Source organism: Gymnogyps californianus, chromosome 2 (assembly GCF_018139145.2).
Source record: "Gymnogyps californianus isolate 813 chromosome 2, ASM1813914v2, whole genome shotgun sequence".
Lineage (NCBI taxonomy): Eukaryota > Metazoa > Chordata > Aves > Accipitriformes > Cathartidae > Gymnogyps > Gymnogyps californianus.
In genome coordinates this window covers 166,515,533-166,539,935 of record NC_059472.1, presented here as the reverse complement: position 1 = coordinate 166,539,935, position 24,403 = coordinate 166,515,533, and positions in this window count along the sequence as shown.

Here is a 24,403-nt window from a genome sequence, read left to right as displayed (position 1 = left end):
AGTGCACTTGTTTATTTTCTTTAAATGAAAAAAAGTGACAAAGAGCACAAAAGCTGTTCTGGGACTTTTAATAACATTATTCAGTTCTCTCCAGCCAGGAAGGACATTCCCTTCTGTTGGCTCCAAGTCCATTTTCCAATTGCATATTTAATTGCTAATCAAGTGGTCTCTGGGGAGTCCAGATAAGATCAGGTGAAACTGGTAGTTTCTTATTCTACAGAAATTTCCAAATCAGGACTTTACTACTTCCAGATTTGACTCGTGCCTGGAAGATAATGGATATTGCTAGCAATAGAATAATAACCCCCAGTGTCCCTCGTGCCTGATTGTGTAAACGTACACATGGGCTAGGAGATGGTCTGCACACACTGAAAAGATTTGTCTGAACACAGGAAAAATTAAGGAGGAATGTTTTCCCCTGCATTGCTTCAGAGGAGACGTGTTCCCAAGGCCACCCAGAGAAGCCATGTCAGAGCTGGGTACCAGCCCCCAAGCTCCCAAGTCCCCCACCCAGTGTATTTGTCTCTTTTTCCCTGGTTTAGTCGTTTGCGAACGGCTCACATCAGCGTACATGATTCTGGCAGCAGGCAGCTTAGTTATGATTTGGTAGCAAAATATTTGGACAACAGAGCTTCCAAGCAGAAAACTTTCCAGTGCAGAAACCTGCTTCATCCTTCACCGCTGCTGCCCCGGTCTGGTTCAATGTCTCCCAATCCCAGATCACGGAGAGGTTGTGCTCTAATCTTTTTCCATTAGAGCTCTGGTGATCAGGCCCTTCTTAATCAGCCCCGGCTTCCGCTTCAAATTGGGTAATGTCTGGGCCATTAATATTAATGGAAAGAGGAGCTGCTTCTGTTTGTTCTATTTTCAAGTGGTTTCTGGAGGCCATCTCCTAGCTAGAAACCACACTGCTCGAAACACAGACAGCTCAGGCAGCACACACACACCTGCTCAGCCATAGAGTTTTTCCAGATGTTGACTTCCCTGTTGATGGTAATAACTGTATTCTCTTAATTCCTGGACAGTCCTTATAGTCCTTTTTTTTTTGTTGCCCAACCTGAAAGCCATTACCAGATGTAGCTATATCTGATTGTGCTGAAAACAATTGTCAGATGTGTTTTGAAAGCTCTGGCTGGGCTTTCTGGGATGGGGAGATTTTTTTTTGCAGGGATATTCCCAAGTAAGAACATACATAGTAAGATGAACTCACTTGAGCTGTAGTCTCAGAAGATTTTACCATTCCTGGTTTTTGCTGTTGCTCTTACTGCTGGAGGGGCTCTTTCCCACCACTTAGCAAAGGATTGTGGGAAACTCCTCATCTTCTTCAGCATGAAGTCAGATAAACTTGCTCAAGAGACATTTATATCACACACAGAGGCACTGGTACAATTACTGTAAGAGTATTAACCTCCAACAGTAAAGTAGAAAAGAAATCCTGAGAAGCAGTAGCATCTTGAACAGGTCCATTTTTGTTTTTTTTTTTCCCAGTAGCTGTGCACATGTACTTCTTTGCTCTTTGATTTTTAGCATATTTCTTGAAGAAGAGGTCTTCTATCCCACACACTTCATAAGGCAGAAACGTGGCATGTTCCTATGGATGAAACAACTTGCATTTCAGTAGTGTTGTGGCTGGGTTAATGGTAAAAGCTTCACAGTCTCTATCTATATCAGCATGGAGCTCAGGTCCACCCCCTCACTGGCCAAGCATCCTAGAGAGCCCAAATCGACGAAATTATGGCACAGTGAAGAGAAGAAATTTGTCTAAGATATTTGCTGAAAGGATCTGAGAATATTCCCATGCTTAGAGCTAAGCCAGGGTTTAGCTGCTTTACAGAACAGAGGCCTGGCTCTCTTGGTTAGAAATACTGTGAAGATTTGGAGCTGGGAGCCTTTCGTATCTCATTTATGCAGCACTGTGCTGGAGTCAGAGCAGACACGGTGCTCACCTCTGCTCTTTCCCCCTGGTTCTCTGGGTTCCAGCCCCTGACCCATGAAATTGCCCCACTCCTGAGCACTGTGGGGGGACAACGCACTTTGCAGGGGTGTGCTTCAGTCTGGGAAATTCAGACCACCATCCTCAAAGTTATTTATAGAAAGTGGAGGCTTAATAATTACATGAAATGATCCCTTTGGGTCATATCCATTACCTGTTTTTGACAAAAGAAGAAAATGGAAAAACTATATTAACTGGAGCTAGTTAGTGCAAATGGTGATGAGGTCAAAGGACACAGGATCCAATCACTCAGTTACCTGAAACTGGTTAAAAAGTGTCTTTGCATTGCCTACATGTGGCACCGCGGGAAAATGAGATTGTTCTCTGACTTATTAACAGCTCAAATACTTGAGGACATGCAAAAATACAGACACATACCCATGAAGAAACTCCTAGTTTCCAGCTACCCAGGGAAAACCAGTCAAACTCCAGGCTTTTGTCTCCCCAAAAAGGAAATATTAGACTTTTTCACCTCATTCTGAACAGTATATTGGTAATGCTCAGTGGAGCCATGAAGACATCTGCAAATGTGATCTGAGATCCTGGTGTCTTACAAGACTTCAAATACCTTTGCAGTTTTCAAACAGAAAAAGATCCAGGGAGCAACAGTAAACTCCTTCAAAGGTGTTCTGCTGGAAGATGGGAAGGTAAAACTAGGAAAAGCTCAAACTGTGCGGTGTTTTTTTTTTCTTTTTTCCCCACTTTTGCTTTTTTCCCCTGGTCTTCTCCTCCCCTTAGCGCTGGACAGTAGGCACTGCTGAAGGCAAAACACTGAACTAAAGGGGACTTTGATCCTGCTCCTTGATGCTGGTCATACATGACCACCTTCTGCCAAGACCTAAGGCTCCATCACTAATTTAGTGCTTATCAAGGACTTTTCATGTGTTATTTAAAAGGGGTTCTTGGAGCATTTTCTCATATTTCTCATTTTAGCAGCTGCGCTGGTTGCTTCCAAAACCAAGGCAGAGTTCTGGGACTTTCAAGTCACAACTAATTTTCCCTTTGCCAGAAGCTACAGTGAGATGAAGCCAGTCAGTCTCTGATCCTCCTACTCCGGTTCTCCCTGAATAACCTAGGAAATATTGCCTCTTTGAAGCATGAGAAAGAGTTTGGAAGGGCCACTAAGAAGGAAGAGGTGGCCTATAGGATTTCAGCGCTTAAATAGTCAAGAAAAGAGACAACAGACACCTGTGCTAGACACCATGAAGCCATAGAAAAAGGCATTGCCCTGGGGACCCTGCGCATGCAGTTGATCGTTTCTCAATTTAATTTTCACTAGAATTTGGCTCTGTACTGGAATTTGGGCAGTTTCTCGTCTGCTTGTGCACTACATGTATGTTAAGTGGATGAAATGAAAGACCATGGTGATAGGGTGGGGAGCAAGACCATTAAGTGGTCTTCTCAACAGTATTAGGCAACATGTGCCATTAAACAAGATATTTCAGTGGCACTCTTTTTTCCTTATACACCTTTTTCTTTTGTCCCCATCTACAACTCCATGTTGATGCTTGTGCAAATTCATCTGTGGATCCTGTTGCCTCAGGATGCGTGGATGGAAGAAGTGTCAGATCCGAAACAAGGATTAGGCAGGTTGATGGCAGAAAAAGTATTTGTTTAATGAAAGCTGAGATTTTGTAGAAGAAGCTTATTTTGTATAATAAAAATAAATAAATGTTGTCCGGAAAAATTCAAATATGGCATTATTCTATGGATGTTGTCAGCTCCCGGACAGACCACAGACAGGACTGGCCCTGCAAAGAGATGGATGCAGAGTGATAGCACCGTGTCCCTGCCAGATGATCACACAGGAGCAGTCTGTGAATTCATGTTAGCACAGGAATGTACTTGGAAAGAGGTCTGGCCACTCAACTCCACGCTGATCTATTTAAAAAGGCAGTCAATGGCCTGGTTTTTCTTACCCTCGTTGTTCCTTGTGTTTTCTTTTAATGTCTGAGGTGTTTATTAGGTTTGAGGGCTGCACAAATGAAAACAGACAAACAGCCATCAGTTGGCAGCGGGGTTGTTTAGCCAAGCAAAGGCTATTTTGGAGATCCACCATTCTGTCTTTCACCGCTGCCTGGAATACAGATGTGCAGGAGCTAAATTGCATGCTCCATTTTTAACTTGTCCTCTTGGTCCCGGGGGATGGAGCATGGGGGTTATTTGCACAGGTGAAACACTGAGGCTTTGGTGAGCTGCAGAAGGGCTAACAGATATCACCCCACACTCTGACCACAGAGAAAGGCATCAGTAGGACTGATGCATGACGGGAGATTCTCTGCATATTTCTGATTTCTGTTTCTAGAAAAAGCGTTGGGGTATTGTTAAGCCCTGTGGATCATAAGGGGAACTGGTAATGGGGGTGACCTGCTCTGATCTTACTGAGGATTAGTGGGATCTCCTCAGGGGATGGGAGAGAAGGAAGATCTTCAAGCTTTGGTGTAATCCGCAAGGCAGGGTGGCGTTGGAAATACCCATCCCTTTTTCTCCTGATTCCACTACAACTTCTCACTCCTCTGAAGCTGCACAAACTCTGCTCTGCTCCACCAATTGCTTGAAAAATGGAAGGAGGACACGGGGATGCAAAGGAGAACACATCTCTGCTCCAGGTTTCCTCCTTCACTCCCTAAGTGCTGGAGGGATGGCTGTGCAGGCATCACCAGCACACCTGTGGGGCAGCAAAAGGAGACAGAGGCAGAGATTTGCTATACCATTATACCTTAGATGTCTCCACCTCTAGGACCTTGAGCAAACTCCCTTGGCCCTCCCTGCTTTGTTTTCCCCTCTGAATTTTTAGCTGTTTTCCAAATTCAAGCTGTCAACTCAGGCAGCCTACCACCATGAGTTTCGCCCAGATAATTTCATGCCTGAACTGCATTTAGTGCAAGAATGGTGTTTGCAATATTTCTTAGAGGTGCCACCCTCTACGGCTGACTGCAGGGGACATCTATGAGACTCTGGGATGCACAGCAGTAACCCCTGCAGCCGCATGCCACATGCCTGGAATTCCTTGTTTGTGCCGTGCCACACAAGGAAAAGGGGCACAAGGACACTATTAGCTGAAAGTTTCTGTGTTCCCTTCTTGCTGAGCTGTGCCACTTGCCTGCACAGAGCATCTGCCCAAACCCCACTTAGGATCAGGACTCCAGCCTTCCCTTTCTTTTTCAGGGGCAATCGCTCCTCCCTATCCATAGCGTGTTTGCTTGCTGAGTTTGGTTGGGTTTTGGGGGTTTTTTTGGTGGGTTTTTTTGGAGGTGTGTGTTTTGTTTTGGGGTTTTTTGTTTTTTTTTTTTTTTTTCAGGTGGGGAGAGCTTAAATCATATTCAGCCAGGCAATAGATGAAGGAAGGGAGAAATGGGAGACTGGCAGAGTCACAGGGAAGAGACATTTCTCATGGCCAGGAGCTCAGCTCAGGGTGGCAGGAGATAAGAAAATGAGTCGGGTGCTCTGGGGCTTTGCAGACTGATAGTCCTTTGATGTACAAAGAATCAGGATGAGTGCATGGGGGAAGCCAGCTTTGTGACATGATCTCAGCTCCAGGCTCATCTTCAAATCTGTTCGTGCTTCCTGAGGGACCGCTGTCTGGTGTTGCTTCCACAGCACACCTCCTTGTCGAGAGAAAGATCTAACGAGCAGCCTGCCTGAAGCATGCAAGATCTGAATGCCTAATCTGAACTGAAGGGAGTGCACAAGGGGAGAGGCAGAAATGGAGACTCCAGTTCTCATCCCTGTGTGCTGCCTGAAGCAGAAACATTTCCTCGGCATGCCGGAGTGGGAGGCAAACTCGTAATGGTTCATTCTTCCTTTTTGTGCCTTTCTGGCGGCACTAGTGACCTGCCCAATTGGTTCTTGGTTCCCTCAGCTCCTCAAAATCTCTTCAAGATGGCACATAAAAAATGCTAGGGATTTCTAAAGAAAAGTGGCCAGAAGCTATCTGCTCCTCAAACCAGTCCTGCTGGAAATTTCCAGTGATACAATAGATCTTATAAACAGCTGGCAAAATATCAGAGGAAATCTAGCCATGGGCACTACTCAGTACTTATGTAGTACCCAGGGGCATCTAAAAACCTAAAACTTCTAAAATCTGGGGGATGTGAGTAAAGAGATAGGCTAAGATATTGGAGATATAGGCATGATGTGTGCATATGGTGTGTGTGTCTTTGCACAGCCCTGGGTGAGCACAGCCATGTGAAATGCAAGAAGAGATTCATGCGATACCCTCCCCAGCCCCCCTGAAGCAGCAGGGCTTTGGCAGAGGATGTCTCTATTTGGAGCTCAGGCCAGGCCAGGTAAAAAACCTTTGAATTCACCTTTATGCGACGCCGTTTTTAAGAGAGTCACTCTGCTGTGTGTAACCACAGAGTAAGGAGAAAGTTTACCCAACCTGGAAGGGGAGGGAAGGCCCCTCACTGGCTCTGAAGAGCAGGTACTGTTCCTTCCCGGTGCTATTTCTGGAATGCCTTGGAAGCACCCTGGCTTGTGCTAAAATAGCACGCGGGCCTCGACTTACCTCATGTTGTGAGAAGAGGCGAGTGGTTTGAGGCGAGCCTGGAAAAAGGCAGGCAGACTGTGCCGGGGCGGGAGGCACACACAGCCCTTTTGATTCCCCGAAAATTAAATAAGGAGTAAAGATCCACAAGGCTGAAGGTGGAAAAGTATGTGTGAATTGGTGCCTCTGCTCCAGGGGGAGGTCACCTGGGCGAGAGGTCGTGCAGTGCCGAGGTGTTGCAGAAGGAGCATCAATGCCTCCTGGCATAAGGTGGAAGGTCTGGAGGGTCTGCCTCCCCCCCCAAAAGGCTTTCAGGAGAGAGAGGAGGTAGGGCAAGAAGTGATGTACAAGAACACTCATTTTGTGGGGTGGGTTTGGGGGGTGCATGCTGGCACAGCAGCTGAGCAGTGTTGGTGCATGGGGTTTTGCATAGAGAGCCTTGGGGATGAGCACCCCAGCAAAAACAGAAACAACAGAATGGTGCAACAGGTTTACACTTGATTTTTACAAGGAAAAAACTTCAGGCATTGACAAGTTAAGAATTCCTGTTACTTACCTTTCTGTAATGCTATTTTAAGAGAATCACTCTGCTGACCATAACAAGGTGACTTATTAAGGGATTGCACAGAGAGACTTTGTCTGCTGCAGGCCAGGGCTGTCCTGCATCTCTCTGGATCAAGCTAGTGATGTGACCCAAAACTTAAGGTCTCCATTTCCACTATCAATCACTTAACACTATAGCTGCATCTAGCATCAAAAGAGAATTAAAGCTAAAACCTTTACCCAGGGCTGCCCATCTGTTGTCTCTGGATGTAGCCACTGCAGGAGAAGCAGCAGTGAGATGTGTTTGCTAGATGATTGGGCTGTGCTGGCTTTGTCTCCTTGCACCTTTTGGCAGCGCTTTGGACCACTGGCTAGTGGAGAGTTTGTATGTCCATGTCAGTGGTGCTGCATGTAGTTCAGACACCAAAATCACACATGACCTTGGTATGTGGCTCCATGGCTCTTGCTGTCAGCTGTGGGACAAGGTCTGTCCCCCCTGCGTGGTGCACCAGCTCAGTCTCTGCTCAGATGAAACTCTACCTGAGTAACAGACAAAATTGAGGAAGGACTTCATAACAAGAGAAATCAATTACTCTCCTTTGGGTATGGTGTACATAAACAACTATTTCACTCCTCGTCATTTTGTGAAAAAGGCACAAAATGTAAAAATAATTTGATCAGCAAGGGAGATAGACATATGTCTCAGTCAGAGTGAACTGGTGCTTCTGTTCCTCTCCTGTCAGTCTAGATTATGAAGTAAAGGTCTTTGCAAAGACGCAGTGATTGCCCATAAAAATAACAGGACTCAGGGAGGCAGCAATATCTGAGCGTAAGTTCTTATACAGGAGCATGTCCAGCCTGTGGTGTATGTCATCTTCCACTGGTGGCAGGACACTAGGTATGTTATAATAACCATGGATCACTGCCCCTTGGTTTCATATCTCCTGTGAAAATCAAGACCTCAGGGGAAGGAGGAGGCGATGGGGTCAGACTTAGAAGTGTCCCACCTCCAGGCTGAATCCAGATGGCACAGAGCATAAACCATGAATACCGCTTTGTTTGGAGAGCTCTTCTCAAGATGTGATTAAGCCCATTTTGTCAGGGAGAAACATAGGTAGACCATGTCCTAAATCACATAGTCCAAAAGTAATGCCATGGAGTAAGCAGCTGCCCTGTGCCTAGCTTCCACCTTAGGTACTAACTCAGCTCCCATGCACTCTCTGCCCTAACTTGGTTTACCTTTCTTGAATCATAAATGATAGGTAATGCCACTATCTCTCTCCAATTCACGAATAACAGAAAGGCTGAGTCAACTAGGTAAAAAAAAGGTAGCCTTAAAAAAAATAAAAGAACTGAGTCAGTTATTTTCCCAAGATCATCAAGTTGTGTCTACACTGCAGAAGGCATCAAGTGCAAGCTAAGGAATGTGGAATAGCTCAGGTCCCTGTTCAAGGTCAGCTCTATGCATAGCAGGCTGACTGTGTACAAACTCCACAGCAGACTGTGTACAAACTCAGCCATGGGCCTTTCAGGTCCTCACATAGTGATCCTAAGACAAAATTATTGGGTTTTGTGAGGACTGTGTCACAGCCCTCTAGAGCAGTGTGTTTCTAGCATGAAAGCGAGCATGTGTGCTGCATGACATAGGATGGGAAATGGGTCTACTTGGAAGCGTTGGAAGGTAAAGAACAATAATCAGGTTTCCTCTTAAAGGGAACTGTTGGAGTCATGCCAAAAGAGATCCTGGAAATGAGCTTGCATCCATGCAGTATGGATGACTTTAGGACGAGAATCTATATGAATTAATGTGGTAAGTTATTCAGCAGCTTAGATGCATTCACCAGGACCCTAGAGCTGTGAAACACCAGCCACCCAGCCAGAGTGAGACAATCACTCTGACCTTCCTGCTTCTCAGGCTGCAGAGGCTACATTGGTAATGGTAAGTTAAACGTTCTTGGAACCATTTTCTGGTCCGGAGGCCAACGAGCACAGAGCAGCACGTGCATGCCATCAAATTCCACTACCTTCCACAACAGGATGGCCACATCCCAAATGCCTGTGGGGAATGGCTCCTGGCCCTGCTAACCCCAGATATTGCCCAGGAGCTGTCTGGGAGGCTGCTAGTAGACAGTTGAAAGTCAGTGCTCAGCATTGTTCTCTGTTTCATTCACCAGTACAGATGTAGATAGTGTCACTGGGGACAAACCTATACACCTGCCCTTGCTTGTGTGTCAAGCGGCCCTGGCATACATGCATGGAGTGTCCCATCTGGGTAATGCCAAAGGTGGGCTGGGGAGAATGTTACAGCTGCTCCTCCAGGGATAAAATCCATCCTTGGACTTTTTTTCTGCTGCTTTGTGGGCCAGTTTTTAAAAATAGGTCAAAAAGTAAGGCTAGGTAGTGGTGAGAAGCTAATGCTCATTTTGCGTCAGAAACAGAGGTGTTCTGTGTTCCTGCAGATCTCTGGCTTGTGTTTGGTATCAATCAGTTAATCACCAGGCATTACCCCAGGACATGGCTCCTATTGTGTGCAGCACTGAGAATTTATTAGCTATTGCCCCATGGATCAGCCCTCCAGACACGTTTCTCCCCCTCACACGTCCTGCTCTCCTCTGCTCACAAGCAGGAGAGAAATTCAGCTGCCTATGATGGGGGGAGGAAAGCAGGGGACGCCTTGTCTAAAAAATGAAAGATGCAGCTTCAGCTGTTTGTTTAGGAATATGTGGCAATGGGGCTGAAATAAAGGTTATTTTGGATAGACGGAGAGCTTTACAGAACCTTCATTCACTCCCTTTGACTGGATTGCATAAAGGGCTACTGAGCAGATAAACTTTTAACAAATGTGAATTCCTCTCTCAATTAAATTACAGGAAATTAAAAAAGACACATTTCATGGGCTGGTGGGGGAAAAAAAGTGATATCTGTCCCCGCAAAAGAAGTCAGGTTTCCGGTCTGTTTAGTCCTGGATTTCAATCTCCTTCTTCCAGACTGCACAGGGGAAACATGTAGACGCCTATGCTTGCCTGGAGCTCAAGAGACAGCTCTGTTCTCTGAGGGACAGAAGCGACTCTCTCATCGACACGATGGGGTATATTCCCCCAGTGACTATATGTCAGGAAGGGCTGATGTACATTTGAATAATGCAGCACTCTCCTTTGCATCTCATGCATGGAAACCACGGGCCATCCCTACCATGAGAAACCTGCAGTCTCAACAGGTAAGAGGAAATTCATTAAAACCTTTATTGGAAATTAAGCTGATGACTGGAAATCAAACGACTCAGCAAGGAAAGCGATGTGATCTCTTAATAGGCTCTGTGTTTCATCGGAAAACCAAAGATTGAAGACACCTTCCTCAGCTGCAGATAGTGCAGGGCCTCTTCCAGCATCACACGGTCATGTGTGTTCTCTCACATCTACGTGCGATGCTGGCTGCTCTAAGGGATCCTTCCCTCTCCAGGTCTGACACATAAGGTCTCCAGTACTGGGAGGTGAGAAATGTTTCCTGTGCAGAACCAGCTTGGCCTGACCCTAACTTTGCCATGTATTGTGTCTTTCGGTGCAGCTAACAGCCTCCTGGTATGCTCTCTCTGACCCTTTAGGCATCCTTGTAGTTGCAAACACGAGCATCCTGACCCAAATTGCATTCCTCGCCTAATCCTTAGAGCTGTCCGCGGAAAAGAGTAGATTTCTATATATAGTGCTCTGAAAAGCCACCGGGTTATTCTGCCCGGGTGAAGGGGGTCTGTTCTCTGCAGCATGCAACACAATGCAAGCCTTGTTAATATATATGAGGGGGGAAAAAAGACAGAAAGAGAGCAGAAAAAAAAGGTCTCCTTTGTGAAAAATGTGTTTGTGAAAGGGGGAAATGTCTGGTGGGGGGGTGTCAAAAGCTCGAGAAGACTGAATTTATTTTGGAGCCTCCTGAGGTTAGATTTAATCAGCTCAAAACACATAGTTTCACTCTTAATATGACATTAATTTTCTCTGCTAGCTGAAAGATGCTTTGATACTCAATGGGAAGTTGTCCTTTTCCCATGCCTGAGACCAAGGTCATATCTCATCTCTCCAACCCATTCCAGGATGTTTGAACAGAGAGGCAGAGCCATAAGCCATGGCTGGGAGCGAGGGTCTGATTTCGATAGGACCATAAATATGATTGCCATGTCTGATGGGATGACTGAAAAAAATACCACTTCAAAGAGCTTGTGCTTTGTCTGAAGAGCTGTAGAAATATTTAAATGCAAGGCTGAAGTTTCTTTAGTTACATTCCTTCTTTTCCCTTTGCTGTTGACAGACATTCACGGGTGATTTTCAAGCATTGTATTCAAACAGCATTGTTATTTTGGGATGCGTCCTCCTCGCATTCATCAAGTGAATCAAAATACCAGGAGCCCCACCTAAAAGGAGGTTTTCTTATACAACTCCCGGAACACTTGTTCCAAATGTGTTATTAAACTGAGCCTCAAGTCTGGATTGGCAATGGGGCCGGATCTTCCCAATGTTATGTTCACACTGCAGGTTGCTGAACATAGCAGCTACCTACCAAGCAACCTACCAACATGAGATGTCCACTAAGGGATTCACTGAGCATCTGACAGTCCTGGTGAGATCACTCCAGGGATGTTGCTTTTCCTTCTGGGAGTAGTTACTTCGTTACATGCTCTATTATCAGAGCTGTATAGACTCTCATTCATTTAAGAAGGGTGAAAAACAACTCTTCTGGATCCTTACTTCTTTTTCACCTCCCATAGAAAGTTGCAACTCCCACAGACCTGTTGGGTGAACAAAATACCTGTCCCCCAAAGCAGCACAAAGTTCCGCTTTATTGTTTGTAGCAATACTGGCAGGAAATTTCCTGTAATTGGTGATGGGATGGGGGAATTCCCAACTTATTGTGAATTCCAGTAGCTGTGCTCCATCTTCCTGGACGACATGCCTTAATGTTGGTTGTGAGTAGGAAGCAAAACACTGAACACAAGAGAAACCACTCTGGCAGCAGTAGCAATCCCATAGCCTATGTTTGGTCTGGTCACTAGAGGGACACCATCCCATTTAATTAAAGGTTGAATGCCAACTCTGTAATGCCACTGTGAAGGCCGTGGAAAAGATGAATTCAAAGGAGATTATGTGAATTAATTTTTCACTTTGGGGATATTATAACTTTATAAGCTAGGACATATCTCACAAGAATTTCCTGCAATGCTTGATAAGTTAAGGTGTGGGCATAGGAACAAAATTCTACTGTTAAGTAATAAGCAATGAATATTACAATTTTATGCCCTACATTTTTTTAATATTTAGTAGAGTTGCATGAATAAGCAATGGTTTTGGTTCACTGGATGAATAATAAATAAATGAATAAATAAAAGAACTGTCAGAAATCAAAGAAAAACAAAAATTACTTGTTTTGTGGGATTTCTTGGTACAGTAAGAAAAAAACCACGTTAAACATTTTGGAGTTCTAGGAATCGTTTTGTTGCAACATGGGAACTTCCAAGCCATACCTTAATCCTTGGAAATTTTGGACTGAAAATTCTGGTTTCCCTGTAGTATATAATTTTCCAGAAGCTGCAAGGACTGAGACTTGAGAAGAGAATTTGATGGACCTGTTTGAATTTGTGGCAGGGAAGTGGGCAGAGCTTCCTTTATACAAAGGCACTGAGGCCCAAATTACCATGCCAGCTGGCCATAGACCATCTTATAGAGATGGCAAAGGGTTGCAGGCAATGACCTTATCTATTCCTCATAACCAGAGCCAGATCTGCTCATCAGCACCATATATCAGTGTGGGTGAAACATGGTCAGTTGTGACTGCAGGAGTCACTGCACGCTCCAGAGAAAAGGATCTGAAGGTAATTTCTTACCGTCTGTGAAGTTCTTCCTAGTACTTTGAAAACAGATGTCTGGTTAGAGGGAATGGACACTGTTTGTCCCTTTTATTCCTTGCACTCTGAACAGTCTATAATTTAACCAGGGAGGAGTACGTCTACCAGATGTACAAATCCCAGCTGCTCAGCATGGATCTGAAGGGTCTAGACTGAACCGCTTCAGCTTCATTCCATGTGTTGTGATCTGTCACCTCCTCCGGGATAAAAGACTCATCTTCATCACCCACGTGGTCTTGGAAGCTCATGAGAGACATACATTTAAGATGCTGTGATAAGACCATGTTGAAGAAATATGGCCCTAACAGAAACCCACCATCTGAACATATCTACCACTTCAGAACCAAAAAAAAAGAGAGAACTTAACTGGGAAAGATTCAGAGTGGCAAGGATTACCCAAGGCAAGAAACAACTTTTGTAGGAGGAAGGACTGAGTTAGAAAAGACATTTCCAAGATCTTGGCACTCCACATTCACTATTCATGAATTAACACACAGAGTTTGTTATATCCTTGGAGAATCCTGCTGATACAGCCAAAATGTGTGGGTCCCTTGGGCTTTTGGATCAAATCTCCATACGCAGGTGGTTTGAAAGATGCTGCTAAGTACAACTCAGGCTTTTCCTGTTTTGGTGCAGGACATGATGCAGCCGTAGGTCATAAGGGGGCAGTGGGTTCATCTGTGTGTGAGATGAATGTCTTCTGGTCAGCATCGTTGGAATGCAGGGCCCTGCTAGATGACACCCTACTTCTTTGGGGTGTAAAGTCATGGGCTCACCCATTGCTCCATGGGCCCCCTAGAGCAGGCAGAGGCGGTGGGAAGATTAAAAGAGCTGCAGGCCAACTGGGTTAATTCACAGAATGGGAACACATCTGTGACGATGCTCTCCAGAAACGGAAGATGCTGGCCTGACTGCGTGGGAGGTGGGTGCAAATCCTGATTCTCACGCTCAGCACGTGTATGACACTGCTGGTGGCGCAGCAGACAGCGGAGGGCATTGAAGGGCTGAGCTACCCACCTCATGGCCTCAGCACCTGGACTAGATGCAAACCTGGGCCCAGCCGCATGTTAACAAGCCATTTTGTTTTCAGAAGCACATTTGCTAAAGATTAGTGGCAAATGTAGCTTCTGTGCAGCCCCGAGGGGAGGTAATGGAGGAACGGCACTGTGGTTCCTAAATGAGGGAAAGGGAGAAACATGCGTTACAAATGGAAGAGGCTTTCTTCCTCCTCCCACCACTGCCATGATGGGGGCAGCCACAGACTACTTTGAAGTCCTGTCCTTCAGGCTCTTTGCCATCGTTTGTGCTCAGCCCTTCCAACAAAAGCACAGTCTCTTGGTGGCAAGAGACTTGGCCGAGGAGCAGAAGGCAGGCTTTTTACATTAAGGGAAGGGCTGCGAACAATTTTGCCTTTATCACCACAAAAGGGACTATAAATCCCTCAGAGTTATGAATTCTGGTCCTGCAACTTGATCTCCCCAAACCAGTCATTTAAGTTAGGATAAATCTTTTCATTATTATTATTATATGGTTTGTTGTTTTATTTTAAAAGACAGAGAGGAGGGAGAAATTGGCTCTAACATGGCTTGAAAATAACATTTGCAGCCAAAAAGTTATTTTATGTACACTGCTTTGCCTAACTCTACTCTGTAAGGATATGAAAGGACCAGAAGGCTCAGACCAGATTTCTCAATTAAGAGATGGAGCTTAGTCCCTTTCTTGGCACCACTTAGAAAGTCAATATTTTCTCTTTCTTCTTTCCTGGCTGAATTTGGTGGAGCAGAGGGTCTAATTCCCAGCTCCAGTTTGGGATCCAGGCAGGCAGGCTGGCAGGCATTTCACCGTACAAAATCATGCCCTGCACAATTTCGGTCCTGGCTGTTTCCAGCTCTTTCACACTCACTCGTTCGATTCCTGCCTCAGCTCATTGCAAGTTTGTAGTCTGCGAGTTTGTAGACTTGCTCCTTCCTTGGGACCCAAGGGGCAGCTGCAGCTGCGTAGCCTGCCTTGCCATCTGCTTGCCTGGTGTTTGAGGATCTGGAGAGGGAGAGAGGCCATGCCATCACGTGTGCTCTCCTCAGGACTCCAAGGAGCCCTATGAGAGAGCAAGGTTTTCAGCTGCCGTATATATCTGCTTTCTCACATGCTTTAGTGTGTAGACACCTTCACCCTGCACATGAACAGCAGAAAGCTGGGCAGCCTGCTTTGTTTTTTAACAAATCCCAGCAACATATTTCCTTTATGGTGTGTTTACAGTGCCAAATATACTCTTAAAAGCATCTCTGCTCATTGCCACTGGTACTGACTTCTGTATCCATCGGTGCTGGTGCAGTGGTTTGCCATCATCGTTTTGGAGAATGGTGCGCAGTAACACATCTGGAGCCACTCTCCACCTGCACCCTGGCAGTTTTCTGAGTTAGCTCTTTACAGCCGATGTGCTGGAATGGAATGGGGTTTGTGAGTCACCAGTCTCTTGCCTTGGCACCTCGGCAAGGGATTTTCCTTCTGAAAACATTATCAGTGCCCCCACCTGTCAATGCAGTGCTGCTATCCCCAGTTTAAAAATCTCTGACTGACTTGCTATATCATGAGGTTGCCCTTTAATCGTCATGAATAAAGAAACAGACCTGTAAAGATTTCCTCCTATATACAGATAATAAATCATAAATTAACATGAATATGTGATGCTTATTATCTATGTGCATATACCTGTGATTTTTATATATATATTTATTCATTTGTTTAATAAGCAACATCTTATTTGGTCTGTCTTTGAATTATGAACTCCTCCTCTCTCCGGATCCTGAATGTGTACAAATGGGTACAGTGCTTTCTTTTCCCATTTAAAAGTTTCACTCCCCTAAAATCTACTGGCACAAGTGCACGTTAGCCTTTCCTAGCTGGTTCTATTATAGTTGCCTGGATGAGGGAAGCCAGCTAATTAAAATGTTTAAATGAATCCAGAGTGTTCTGACACAAGTGGGTTAGGCAGGTTCATGCTGGCAGGGTGAGGTCCTCACATGTGGCAACAGGCGCATTATGTGTTCAGGCTACCCCCTTCTCACCCCCCTTCTGCCCCCAAAAGCAATATGACTCACTGCAGTCTTAATAACTTGTCGAAGGTCAGCTGCACAGGCAAAAACTGAATCCAGATCTGCTGGGATCCACTTGAATTCCTGAGCCATAGGATCTCCCAGTCAAATCTCCATGTCCTTGCTGAGAGCAGAGCACAGCCCGAATGGAGCGGCTTTCTAGATGGCTGCAGTTGGTCCACCTGCCTTTTTGCTGGGTTGGAGGAGCAGAAAGGATACAGATCTGCAGCAAACAGCTTGAGCCACACTTTATGGACACCTGGACCCACTCAAAGCCAGAAATAACTAAAAGCAAAACTAACGTACTCATGTCGTCTCCTGGGCACTGGGAGGATCTTCTTTTAAACAACAGTCTGTGCTTTGCCAGAAATTAATAGTGTTTTGAATTAACTGGTGTTGATCAGCATTTACCGGCAGATGATACGGATATACAGTCAGCCTCTGCTTATGCTACCATCCCATGAACCAGAACCACAAAAGAAGACTTCAGTTCCTAGAAGTAACATGTTGCAACCAGGCATGGATTTATGGAGGGAGCTAAGGAGTTATTCTTCTTTGTACCCTCTTCAACCACCCAGCACAGCACATGCATCGTGCCAGAGGAAGAGATGACAGCCACAGTGGCCTGCGTGACCACAAGCACCTTGGCATCCTTGACACTCATTAGACTCTGAGGTGCCTTTCCCTGGGGACTGCTGTGTGACTCTTCATGCAGGTTCTCCTTAGTGCTTTAGCTATCTAAGTACTGAACATCCAGTTTCAGCAAGGTCTTAGGTTGTTGCAGTGATCTAAGGATGGACAGGAGCTCAGCATTACAGCTGAGTTATGTTATGCTGGCCTGCAGATACGATGAACCCAATGCTGTGCTAAGACCGTGGTACCCACCTTCTGGAGCAGTGATGCTTCCCAGCTGGGCAGGACCTCAGAACTTGGGTCTCTCTACATCAGGTTGTGTGGGCTCTGCTTTACTCTTTCGTCGGATCCACCCTGACACCCTTCAGAGTTAATAGTGAGAACCTTGCTCTCCACCAGGAATGTCTGTCATTTGTTTCACCAAATGCTTCAGTCTTATTGGGAAGGGTTCACAGTTGGAAACCCCAGACTGATTTTTGAGAAAGAGAGTCAAATTTTGAGCTGGGAGAGAAAGAAACTGATTTCCAAGATATTATACCTTATCCTACTACGTGAGTATCTCCTAAAAAAGTAAACCAGATCCCAGAGGTGTAACTGTCTGGGAGGAAATGAGGGCTACTTTTCTCCATTTCATGTCCTTTAATTCACTTTTAATTGTGCAGCTGGGCACATCTTTGAAACACCAGACTTCACTCAGAATGGGAACCTATTTCTACAGTATCCCCTTGTTCCCATGAAACGAACCTCTCTGTAGATGTAATTATCCACCCATCCCTCATTGTTGCAGTGAATACAGCGCACACGTGTACATTCAGACGCACAGAACTCTCTGCTGTAGTTCAGTCATTTTCTGCAATGGTTACAGAGCCCATTCATTAAATAATGGTCTCTGCCTTGCAGTAATGATACGTTGCTTAAAGAGAGCTCCTCTCTATTTATATTGTTTACCTGGCAATAAGCCCACCCCAATCATTTATAAAGAAAAATAGTTATCTAAAGGGATGAGATGTTTATACAGATGGCAAGAAGATTCCTGAATCATAGTAGTAAATACTCAAATCTTAAAACTTTTGGATGGGATGTAAACCCTCACACTCCAGGATATCTGCCAACTGTAATTGATGAGGTCAAGAGGAGAGCAGAGGGAATAAGTTTTCTTCGTCTTGGTGGATGAAGTAGAAAAGTTGGGATGGTGGGAAAAAGGGATTAATTTTGGCTTCACCTGAAATAAAATTTTGGTTTTAGAGTTTTTTGGCAAAGGCATTCTAGAAAAAAAAGAAATACTGGAAAAGGATGAGGTAAATGGGAAACAAGACATCTCATTAAGCACTCAAGATAGTTAACACTTCTCTTCAACTTCACATTTGAAGGAGAAAAAAGGCACATTGCAATTAATGATCAAAAACTTTTACTTAAAGTTTGACAAGAAAAATGCATTGTTTTGCCTTTCCCTAATATTTTATTATTTTTGATCCTTTAAAGAGTATTTTTATCCTTTTTCTGTCCAGCTTAAATGATCGTTTGCATTTGACATAAGCATGAAAATGACTTCTATTCTTTTAAAAGTGTCTTCCTTGGTAGAGATATAATTCTCACAAAACTGATCAGATTTTGGTCAAAATGAATACTTCCTCCACAGGCAAATTATTTCCTCACTTCTCAGTATAGCTTCAGGCAACTTTTTACCAGAACAGCTGGCTGTTACTAAAGAAAGAGGATGCTGAATAGTCATTTGAGATGTACTAAACCTCTTGTCTTCTCATACACGGGCATTGTCTTTCTCTGCCTGAAAACTCTAAGCACATTAAAATGTTTTCATTGGCCCATCCGTTAGCAGAAAAGGCTTTGTGAAATCTGCGTGAACTTCCATTGATATATGGTGCTCTATTAACTATCAAAGCCATGTTGATTATTTATTATTCATTGTTTAGTTTTATAATAATGTTAATAGAATAAATATTTATTATAAAAGCCCCTGTTGCCTAGGGCACAGTTGTAAAGCAAGTAGAAAGCAGCTTGAGTGAAAGACCACCCTTCCTTCCACAAACCCTCCCTAACTGTGGTTGGATTGCACATCTCCATCTCCTGATGGTGTGAAGAACATTATTACCAGCGATCCGTAGAGTGATCTACAGTGAAAACCAAAGTCTGGACTTTTTTTTTTTAAGTGACACTGGGGGGAAAAAAAAAGAGAAAATGTAGTAGAAAGAATCAATGTTTTAGAAATCTCTGACTTGTTTCTTTCTATTTTTAGACATGGGTTTACCAGCGATTTTAAAGAGATGAAGTCCCCATAAATGCCCATCTCCACAGGACCACCAAAATTGCACCACCACCAGAAGAGCTGTTACCTCCTGCCCTGATGGCAAGAAGAGCAAAGAGCTGATGATCATGTGTAGGAAACCATATCAACCAAGTCTGTTTGCTACCCATGTCAGGTTGATGCGGAGGCTAATGACCCCATGAGTGTTGGAAAGTCCATCTGTCCACATGCCAAGGATGGATTTCATTCATGCTTGGAAAATTTACTTTCAGTAGAGCTGTTGGGGACTCAGAAGCACAGAACTGAACCAGAGGCTGATCATCGCTGTCCCAGAGCGAACACCGTCAGGCAGTGACCCACATCTGTCTTCAGGTTTTTTTAACCTGTTTATTTTTAATGTGACCTGCTTATTTTATGGGCCTGGTCCAAAGTTTATTGGTGTTAGCAGGAAGGTTCTCAATGGCAAGGGTGGTTTCATGCTCAGGCTGTAGAATGCTTATGAAAGACCATTCTTGTATTATTTGTGTTAACCTTGCAGGGTGGGCGTCAGACCAGCTGGGCTACTGGAAACTGCTGAAAAGGAAGCAGTGGTTTGGGACCTTCAAGGGGCAAATCAGCCTTTTTAGACCCCAAAGTGCCAAGACCCCCTTCATTTCTCCTCTCCCATGTCTACAACCCTCCCCACCTCATGCTATTTTGTTCATTAAGAAAATCCCGGTATCGTTCTTTCTAGCATTTAAAGAAAATGAGAGAACTGGTTCCAGATCTGTGCTTTCATAACTGGTTCTTGTTAGAGTCACCACGACAGGTTGGGAAAGGAGCCCAGAGCAAGTGGGTGGAGAGATCCTGGCCAAGCAGAGCTGGCTGGCTCCTGGGGTGTGCTACGCAGGAGCTCGAGACTTTTCAGAAGCACTTGGGTTTTTCCCCTCAGCTCTGTGCTCTCTTGGCCTTTGGCTCTATTTTTAGCCTGACTCCATCTGGTGTTGGTCTCTCCATCCACACCAAGCTCCCAGGAGCAGGGCCTGCCTCCAAACCACATCCCTGCCTGGGTGCAAGTGGTGAGCTGAGGTGCAGAAACTGTAAAGGGACAACACATTTTGTGAAACTTGAATGAATCACCCTGGGAGTAGCAGGCTAAAGAAGAGCAACTTACAGACACCACCTCCCAACCAGCTCCCAACGATACAGAATCATAGAATCATAGAATGGTTTGGGTTGGAAGGGACCTTTAAAGGTCACCTAGTCCAACACCCCTGCAATGAGCAGGGACGTCTTCAACTCGATCAGGTTGTTCAGAGCCCCGTCCAGCCTGGCCTTGAATGTTTCCAGGTGTCCTGGTTTTGGCTGGGATAGAGTTAATTTTCTTCTAGTAACTGGTACAGTGTGTTTTGGATTTAGTGTGAGAATAATGTTGATAACACGCTGATGTTTTAGTTGTTGCTAAGTAGCGCTTATCCTAAGTTCAGGATTTTCCAGTTTCCCATGCTCTGCCAGCAAGCAGGTGTGCAAGAAGCTGGGAGGGAGCATGGCCGGGGCAGCTGACCCGAACTAGCCAAAGGGGTATTCCATACCATATGATGTCATGCCCAGTATAGAAACAGGGGGGAGTTGGCTGGGAGGCGTGGATCGCTGCTGGGACATCGGTCAGTGGATGGTGAGCAATTGAATTGTACATCACTGTTTTTTTTTCCTTGGGTTTTATTTCTTTTTTTCCCTTTTTTGTTACATTCCTTTTCATTACTATTATGATGATGATGATATTTTTTATTATTGTTATTAGTATCATATTTTATTTTACTTTAGTTATTAAACTGTTCTTATCTCAACCCACGAGTTCTACTTTTTTTTGATTCTCCTCCCCACCCCACTGGGAGCGGGGGGGGGGAGTGAACAAGTGGCTGTGGGGTGCTTAGTTGCTGGCTGGGGTTAAACCACGACACCAGGGATGGGGCATCCACCACCTCTCTGGGCAACCGGTTCCAGTGTTTCACCACCCTCATCATAAAAAATTTCTGCCTTATATCTAGTCTGAATCTCCCCTCTTTAGTTTAAAACCATTACCCCTTGTCCTATCGCTACAGGCCCTATCAAAAGTCTGTCCCCATCTTTCTTATAAGCCCCCTTTAAGTATTGGAAGGATATCCCCAGCTCCCTGCCGTCCCTCCTACGACATCATCACTGTGCCCTCTCCATGCCCTCCACTTCTCAAAATACCTCATCTTTCTTATATGTCACCCAGGCTCGTCTTCCCGCACGTGTCCCTACACACTCCCTTGAATCTGTGGTATACTGATACCTGTTATCCACATCTTCATGTCCATCCCTCCCCTTCGTAATCCCTACACCTACATTTTGGCTAAGAGCTGGATGGTGGCTAAGGAAACAGGACAGATGCTGATCAGACCAGTGCTATGTGATCTGCTATTACTTGGCAGAACTTACACCTTCCTCCCCAGCACCAGTCAAAGTTGTATTAAACTGGCAAAGTTGGCCAGTATGCAGGCAAATTCGGAGTCACGAATTAATGGTGTGCGACTGCTTGCCTCTGCTGTCAGTTCTGCCCTGGCTGGCTCTGCTCAGCAGCTCAGGGAGGCAGGCATCACCCTCTGCAGCCCTGCCCCATTCCTGAGCACAGGCATGCCTGCAGGAGGCAGAGAAGCCGGCAAAGTCATCTGCCAAAATGCTGATGCTTAAAGATGTTGCTTTAAACCAGATTGTTGCTAAGATGCTTGTCTTTGTGTTGGAAGCTATTTCCTTCCTACCCAAAGGCAGATCAGAGCAAATTCACTGAGAGCAGCCTGAAATATATATATAAAAGACGTTAGACAGGAGAATATCCAGATCCAGTGCATTCAGAGATGGGAACAAAGTCAAACCTCAGTCCAGGCAGCCATGAAATGTGGAGGTTATAATGTGGATATAGGTTCAGCCATGGGAAACTGTCTGGATTTTATCCTGAGATCTTTACCAGCTCACATCCCTGACTTACTAAACACTGCTTTGCATTTAAAGATTTGGTGAATCTTTTAAACTGTTTTTCTGAATTTCTGTACATGTAGACATTATTTACGTTTTTTGGCTCAGACATTTTCACATTAAATGCACAAATGTTCCACCTCCGTGGTGTTTGAGATTGCTAGTCTTCAAATAGCCCTGGTTCACATCTCTAACTAGATTTACCTATATTCACCTTCTGCTAACAGAGTCTTAAGCTAAAACACCACATTTTCAGGGTTTTCCCACAACCATGGAATAAGAAATAGCTAACTATTTTTTTTGCTTGTTTTTTTAAGTGAAGCACGATATTTTTAAGTAGTCACAGGAATCCAGAGGCTGGAACTATTGGGGAAAAAAAAAAAAAGAGAGACTTGCAATAATAAATTGGCAGTTACGGAAAAGCAGGCCTGTGGTTTGCTATTTATACTTGCGTCTGATCTGTTTGGCTCTTGTCTGAACTAGATCATTGAGGGGATTACTGCTTTATTTGTAATGCACCAAACATATCTTTGGTATGAAAATTATCATCATACAGATGTGTTCCTTGGGTTGCATCCTGCACACACATACCTCATAGTAAATCAGAAACAGCTTCAAGAAAGGAAGCAGATTTGCAGGGAAGTAAAACTGGAGTCTATCTTTGTGCCCACTGTATATATTTCTATCAGGCTCTGAGATCTGTTTGACTTCCTATGATTGAATACTGAGCTAATGTTGATATTAGCAGATAATGCAGATGAAATATTGCCAGAGCTGCTGCCAACTTACATTCAACCAAGGCTGAAGGATTGTTTTTGGGGTAGGATTCACCTCAGCTAATTTTACAGTTCTGTATTTGAGTTAGTCAAGCCCAGACTCAGCAGAGGACTTGCACTCCTTTCAGTGAGACAAAGCAGTACAAAGCACGGAGCAGAAGATCCCTACTCGATTATCCTCCTGCCCTTTATCCCCCACATCATTTTTTCATTGAATTGTGATGGTTAGTTGAACCCTCAAAAGTCAGGTTTTTAGCATCTTTTCATGGGTGGGAAGGTGATCAAAGTAGAGGAGAAAAAAAAAGATGGAAATGCATTGAAATCTGAGGGTCAGTTCCCACAGAAATAAGGGGCTTTCTGTGCAGGAGAGTGACAGGACATCTGAGTGCATTTCTGATGGTGAAGTCCTTATCTTCACCAGAAAAATCTGATGAGGGTTTTTTAGCTGTTTTTTTTTTTTTTTTAGATCAAGTGACTACATGAAGAGATCTCTTTCTAAGCCTAGTCAAGATACAGAAAATACAGATATTTGTACTCTCAAATCATCTTTGAAAATGCCTCATTATTCCAGAAGCTGGAAGCATTTTCATGAGATGCTTTACTAGCTCTCATGACTAATTCGTCTTTTGAAGATGGCCCTGGGAGCAAATCTTTCTGCAGAGAAACCCTAGTTTTGATTAAGAAAATATTTTGCAGAAGTGTCACTTTGGTTAAGCTATTACAGGGAAAAAAAAGTTTTGCAAACTTTGTGTAGAACTCCTTAATTTTTCCTTCAATTTTGAAATATTTCATGAAATGTCATTCATACTACCTCACTATTGCTGGTTAAAATGCAGTGTTTGTTGTTTAAAATAATCAAGGACAGCTACTTCTCAGTACTCACTAAAAATTCTTATTTTTTCTGAATCAAAGTGTCTTCTGTCTGTGTTAAAGTGGGGCAGTATGACACTTTCCCCGCTTGTGGGAAACTTCAAAAGCTTGTGAACAAAGAACATATTTGTTAAGTTAAATTTCCCATAAAATGGAAATCATGAATACTTATCTCTATTCACCCAGTTGCACACATCAAGGGATCTACTGACTTTTCCAGCAACATAACTTTAATATCATACTTTACCAGTACTTTAATTTGTATCTCTTCTGGATCCATTGCACGCTGATTTTTCTGTGTAATGAAACAAACACTTTTCCCCCCAACATTAACTTTAATCCTGTAAACTTTATATTACAGAAAGGAGCAAAAGCAGGGAATATTAAATGATTCAAAAAATCAAGATTTGATCTGTCAGAATGTCTCATGCACTGCTATAGAAAGCAGGTTCAGAAGTTTTGTAGATCCTAACATTTTAACAGGCAAATATATTTTGCTTCCAATGAGAAGATATCAGTGAACTGTTTGGCCAAATACAAAGTAAACATCCTTTGACATTAAAAAAATAATATTGTGTAGATGCGTGCATTCAGACCAATCTTATACAAAAAGTTGGTGAAGTGTGGCAGGGGAAACTAGTTTAATATAGAAGGTTTTCTATCTGTCACTAGAAAGTATGTCCCCTGCTATATTTATTGCTTTACAGCTGTTGAGACACATAGGACAGTATTTATCTTATCTAAATTTAGCCACGAAAATGTTAGACAGCTGGAATCTCAGCTATTTTAGGGATTAGCCTAGACAAATTTTGTGTGAAAGATGCTTTAGATAAGCAAAATTTCCCGAGATGATTCCTAATCATAATGAAGGATCTGAAGGT